The sequence below is a fragment of the Equus caballus genome, chromosome 7 (genome assembly GCF_041296265.1).
Source record: "Equus caballus isolate H_3958 breed thoroughbred chromosome 7, TB-T2T, whole genome shotgun sequence".
NCBI classification, from domain to species: domain Eukaryota; kingdom Metazoa; phylum Chordata; class Mammalia; order Perissodactyla; family Equidae; genus Equus; species Equus caballus.
The window spans coordinates 95,076,294-95,083,106 of record NC_091690.1 but is presented as its reverse complement, the minus strand read 5'-3'; the positions used below and the strand labels follow the sequence as shown (position 1 = coordinate 95,083,106).

General features: G+C 37.2%; 1 pseudogene; it reads right to left on the bottom strand.

Moving 5' to 3' along the window:
• Positions 1-1,103: 1,103 nt before the first annotated feature.
• On the bottom strand, positions 1,104-2,564 carry LOC100072226 (NEDD8-activating enzyme E1 regulatory subunit pseudogene; annotated as a pseudogene).
• Positions 2,565-6,813: the final 4,249 nt, after the last annotated feature.

Genomic DNA, 6,813 nt, shown 5'->3' with positions numbered 1-6,813 from the left:
GTGAAAGAGAGTTAGCAGTACAAAACAAACCGCAAAACGACATGGAGCAACCTGCAAGGACAAAATGGAATCTGTGAGAACAAACCAGAATGTGTCTCTCTTACTGTCTCTAACCTTGGTGATGAGGATTGGCTTCAGAAGATACTGGATTGCTTTGCTACAGAGAAACATGATGTTCTTGGCCGCAAACCAAAGAAGCTGAAAAGAGAAAATGCAATGGCAGCCAGAAAGGAGTGGATATGGTGACCTTCTTCATTAGCAAGGTGAGCCAGCAAATCAGTGAACATATGTGTGAGCTGCAGCATCAACATTCAGTGCTTAATGGCCATTGCTTTGCTTCCAAATCTCATTTTTACCTGTGGTCAGCCCTAACTTGGAAATATACATGGAAGGCAATTGTAGGAAATATTATCCCAGCTTAGCCAGGTTGACACAGTACAAAACTACTGTAAGTGGGTAGTTACATAGTGTGCGTAGAATGCAGCGAGGAGCAATGGGCTTAAAGTTTACACCTCGATTTATTCCCTTAGGGGTGCTACTCAATGCAAAGCAATTGATTTACATCACCTGAGGTATGCATGTGGGTAGAAGAGAGAAAAATATCCAAGAATGAAGCCCCAGGGCACTCTAATTTTGGATGTCAAGGATATGAGGAGCAACTTGCCAAGGACGCTGAGAGGAAACAGTCAGAGTGTAGGGTGAAAATCTAGTCAGGATGGAATCCAAAAAGTTAAGTGAAGCCAGAGTGATTCAAGAAAGAAAAGTGATCATTTCTCTTTTTCCCCTCCATTATTGAATTCCTTCTTTAGGAAAATAGGCTTCATGTTTTCATCTTAATTGTTTACCAAGACACAGTAAACAGTGTAGGATCGTATCAGTCCTTTTTGTGTCATTAGATGACAGAACCATTTGAAATACATTTTTTCTTTTTACAAATGAGAAAAATGTTTATTAAGGAAACTACAATTAGCCCTTGCTTAGGAGAATTTTGTAGACTAGAGCACAATCTGAAGACAATTACAGTTTCAATCATTAATGCTACATAGCATACTTTGTAACCGGGAAGTTGCTGAAGTTTGTGACCTGCAGATAGAAATGTCTTATTAAAAATGACAATGTTTGGTGGTAACTGTGATAAATTCTTGAGCAGTAGCTCCTTGAAAGAAGGCAGCAATCATGTATGGCTCAGCAGCTCCATATCAGCAAAATTTGCGGACATAATCATCTTTCAGCATTACCGATAAACTGTATTCCTAAAGGAAGCCAGTGAGACAAGACTTTTGTATATTTTCTTCAGCCTGATAGTTAGATACCCCTGGGTGTCTACCGTGTTGTTTATGAAATCTATCAGCAGCCCATAATATTAAGTCCAATACTATCCCATTATCTGGAATCTCCATACTGGAAATGATTTCGTCCTTAGTAATTATGTCCAAACCAGATTCTTTAGTTAAGGATCGACATCTTACAACTCGAAGAAAGGAAGAATTGCTGCAGAATAATTTTAACTCTTTCTTTGAAATGGCCTCTGTTGCTGGCCTCTGGACTGAGATATGTTTTCAACATGATTATTCACAGCCAAAGTATCTTTCTTTGCTTTAACACAATAAACGTTTTGCAGTTTTATGTATGCACCCAAATCTAGTCACATAGGGAGTTGTGCCTCTTTGTCCACAAAGTCCTTTAAGGCATAAGCTAAAAGCTAAAAGAATGGAGTCTGTTGGCTGATATTTATGCAACAATTCTCATTAAAATATCTTTAATATTGATTGGGATCTGAGCTGTATTTATTGCTGTGTTTATATTTTTAATAGCTTCCTCAAAATTCTCTTCATCTTCTGGAGCCCTCATTTCATTCTTTAGAATCCCTGGTCTGATCAAATCTCTGAAGTCTTCTTTTCCTTTACACATTTTGGGTGTTCATCCATTTGTGTCACTATTCCACTATGCTAAATATTTAGCTATGATCACAATCTACAGTGTTGCTATGGTCTTGTCTTTTCCTGTATAATCCAAACTGTAAGATTGAAAATGTTCTCTCAGTTCAGAAACGGTTTATCCAGTTGTAGATCTTCTTTGTTTTATCTTGGTGAAATTCTATTACCGGATGTTCTTTTATAATGTTCCTCCTATCGCCAAAAGCCATGTATGTCCCATAGATTAAAAGGGAGATTTGAGAATTCTGGAGGACATCAGCTAAATATAGTAATGTACTTTCAGGGAGCCTAGGTGCAACCACAGCGGTAAATCTACAGGAAGAAGAAAGGTCATTGTTTAGAAGGTTTTCTGAACTTTCGTCCACAGACTTCCAGATCCATTGTTATTTAATTCCTGTAAGAAATTCATGACAACTTGATCTTGCTTCTTGCTGATACTGCTTCTTTGTAGGAAAAAATAATGTTTCCAACATCTTCTCTGCTGATCTAATTTACATCAATAATTATAAATGAATCGACACCTGGTAGTACCAAGTTTTTATGAATTTCAGTTCCTGTGGCTGTTGTGTTTATTAGGCAAACATGAGCAAACTCTGCAGCCTCTTGCCCATGATTACTGCACAACCTTAGCTGCACCCGGAGAACAACCAAGACTCTGCAAAGTGCCACCATCACCTCCTGAAATATTTTTTATCAGAAATCCTTCTCTTTATTTTCCAGCTTTATTGAGATATAATTGACATTTAACATTATGTAAGTTTAAGGTTCACGACATGTTGATTTGATACACCTCAATACATTTTTTTTTGTTTTTGAAGAAGATTAGCCCTGAGCTAACATCTGCTGCCAATCCTCCTCTTTTTGCTGAGGAAGACTGACACTGAGCTAACATCTGTGCCCATCTTCCTTTACTGTATATGTGGGATGCTATTACAGCATGGCTTGACAAGTGGTGCATAGGTCTGGTCCATACCTGGTATCCGAACTGGTGAACCCCAGGCTGCTGAAGTGGAATGTGAGAACTTAACCGTTGCGCCACTAGGCCGGCCCCTGAAATACATTTTTAGTATCGTTATATTTTAATGTAGTGCAGGATGAAGTTTAATATAAAAATGGAATTTCACTGTGAACATTTCTTTCCATATGTTGTGGTTCTTTCATTTATGTTGAATGTTACCTTGATATTCGTGTTTACTGAACCCCACAGGTGAGAGAGGAAGTTTGCCAAAGAGTAAGAATAAACTACTTATCTTGAAAAAAAAACTCAATTCTGATTTCATTCTGAGCCCATTTTGCACTAGTACGGAAGGCTCCAGTATAAATTACATAAACTGTGTAAACCTGTACGCTGTCGTGTAGTCATGCCAGTCACTCTTACACAGAGCTGATGTTACACACTGAGTGTCCATTTCCAACTCTCCAGTTTGGTGACTTAACCTCTCTTTCCCTTTTAAAATAGGGATAAACTGTTCTTTGACTTACCTCAATGAGATGATGTGATTATTGATGAGATAACATTTGTGAAACAATTTGGTCATCTCACAAAATAGTTGCCATATGATTTCAAAGCCACCTACTGGATTTTTCCTGTCTGAGGAAAAAACCCATGATATTAGATTATTCCTGTATCTTTACATGGGTTCAGAATGAAAGGAGATTCTTTCCTGAAAAAAGGAATCAAATGATGTATGGTTACCAAAGGTGGCCTGTCTGTCTCAGAAAAATCTCTCATGACTAAACGATGCTTTTATACATGTACACTAGGTATGTCCATCTCTGAAAGATGCAAATTGGTACCTCAAAGACAGAAGACTTGAGAACTGATTCCTGGGAAAGCAGTTCTTTTCCTTGTGAACTGTTTTGTGTAATTACTATTTACTAAATTCCCCAGATTATAGAATGCAAGCATTTTGGTCTATTTACTACATAAACCTGAATCTGAAAATCCTGCCCCCTCTTCTTCCATCTTTTACTATGTCTTCTTTCTTTATCCTCATTAATTGGCTTTATTTCCAACTGTCATGATCCTCTCACCTTGAATATTGTGATGATCTCCTGTCTGGTCTTCTTGCTTCATTAATACATTTCTCCCTTACATTCTCCAAATTCATGGCATGTGTGTTCATCTTTGATTTGGTCTCTATTTGTTCTATCAGTCCTATACTCTGTCACTTCCCAAATAGAGCTTTTGCACTAGTCATACTGAAAAACATACAGTTTTCTCAAGATGTGATGTGTTTTGCACTCTAGCCTTTGCACATGTGACTTTTGTCTGAAATGCCCTTCCATGGGAGCCACGGTAGAATGTGGCAGTTGGCGTAAGGATTTTGGAGGCTGGATGCTTGTGTTCAAGTCCTGCATCCTCCCTTCCTACCTATTTGACTTTGGGCAATGTTGTTTTTTTGTGTGGGGGGAAGATTGTCCCTGAGCTAACACCCATTGCCAATCTTTCTCTTTTTGCTTGAGGAAGATTGTCCCTGAGCTAACATCTGTGGCAATCTCCCTCCATTTTGTATGTGGGATGCCGCCACAGCATGACTTGATGAGCGGTGCATAGGTCTGCGCCCAGGACCCGAATCTGCAAAGCCCGGTCCACCAAAGCAGAGCATGGGAGCTCAACCATTATGCCACTGGCCCAGCCCCATCGGGCAATGTTTTTAACCAGTTTGTCCTTCAGTTCCCCATCTTGAAAATGGAATAATAATAATAATAATAATAATATCATCTGCCTTAAGGGTTTTTGTGAGGCACAAATCAGGTAATTAATGCATGGAAAGCACTTAGTACTATGCCATGAATGTAGTCAATAACTGGTTCTGTTACCTATTATTATTATATTTTGGCCAATTCCAGCTTATCCCTTGTTTAAGTTCCAACTTATTACTTCTTTTTTTTGTGGTGCCTTTTCCACCATGTTTCTTCCTCTACTACTAGGAGAATTAATCACTCCTTTTTTGTGCCAATCTTCTGTATTCTATAGATAATCTTACATTATAGCACTTACAAATGATTGGTATTATATATCTGTCTTGCCTATTGAACTATGAGTCTCTCTTGAAGTTAGGGCCTAGGTTTTATTTATTTTTCTATTCCCACTTTTTATTATAGAACATGTCATAAGATAGATGCTTAATAAATATATTGAATATATGAATGAAAAGTAGAGTCCAGAGAGGTTTGTCAGAAAATATTCCTGGAGGTCCAGTGGGAATTACTGCTCTCTAATTCTGGGGAATGTGTGACACCTAAAGCTTGATCAGAGAATTATTTTCCTCAAGCATGTAAATGCCCTCTTTTCTACTATTCTGAAATGAATACTTCATGGAGAAGAGTCATTTTCCTTTCATTTTTACCTTTGGAGAAATTCTTCCCCTGCTTCCAGTTAACTGACTTTCTTATTGACTCAAAAAGGTAAAATGGTTTGTTCAGCAAAAAGTCCCAGATAGCTTTTGGCAGTTACAGCTCAACACACTGAGGGAGCACAGTAGGCGAGATTTGTGTTGAAATATATCAGATTTTTTTGCACTGTTCGTATAGCCACAATTTTGGAAGCAACATTAATTACTCTTCAGCAATATTTTCTGAACCATATTGATTTCATAATTAAGAATGGGAGAGTAAAGCCTTGGTTTTAATTTTTTTCAACTACTTTGATTCAGACTGAAAATGTGTTCATATATCCATAATTAGATCACAATACATAAATTTCCTTATTAAAATGACAACATTAGTGGATCTCTTGATCTTTTTAAGTAATAGAATTGTGCAAAAACATCAATTTTTAGTTCTCATAGCCAATGCTGCTTGTTTTTTCTGAACTCTTTTCTCTGCTGTCTTTTGAGCATATTGAAAAAAAATTTTTAAATCAGTGCAGATGATGAATAATTTACTTAGAAATTTAGCTTTAGACATTTGGGAGAAGATTGAATTGGATTTTCTAATATTCTGTTATTTGTCCTTGGTGCATAAGTTTGACAAGTCATTTTTTTATTATTTGCCTCAACAATATACACTACCCACTACAAACCTACCATATGCGTAAGCGATGAGTATAAAGAACTTCTCTGATGGCTTGAAGAAGAGACTTACTTTTTCCTGATAAGCTCTGAGCAACTTTAAAAACCTCTCTTAAATCAAGGACGTAAGGATCTGTTTTCAGCTTCCTGGTTTAACCTCCACTCAGCTTAGTCATTTACCCTCTACAACCACCAATATATCTCTTATTTAATTGATTTCAAAGTGCATTATCAAAATATATTAGCAAATTACAGAGAGGAGGAAGTAATACCTCAGTTTCTGTCCCAGATTATCAAACAGAGCCACAGGATGTAGACCAATTGTACGTACATTCTTAATAGTTAAGTGTTGTAATCTGTGCCGCATAGGGAAGGGATATTTGTTTCCTACAAACAGGATGGTGGGCACGTTGAGCTTCTATTCCAGAGTGGTGCTAGATTTGTACTGGTGTATCTGCCTTATCTCCCCAGATCTGTGTAATAATGATGAAACATAATTATGGGCCTGATCCATAAAAATGGATCACTGTTAATGAATTTCTTAAGGTTTTCTGAGTTTTAGCTGATATATTTTCTTAATTTTAATCACCCTTAACCAGCATATTTTCTGTGAGGATTAGAAATAATTTTGTGAAGCCCCTAGCACCAAGCACAAACCATAGTTGATAAAATGCAAATGGTAGTTACTATGACTGGGACAAGCCATTTTATTCTCTGCAGTTTGCCTCATTACGGTGATTGAACCTCTTTAAATCTAAGTTATTTTTCAACCCCTTACATTTTTTATCCCTGTGACAGTGACTCCTTGAAGATAAAATTTTAAGATTCTGCTAAAGAATGGTTTGATGAAATAGGAAATA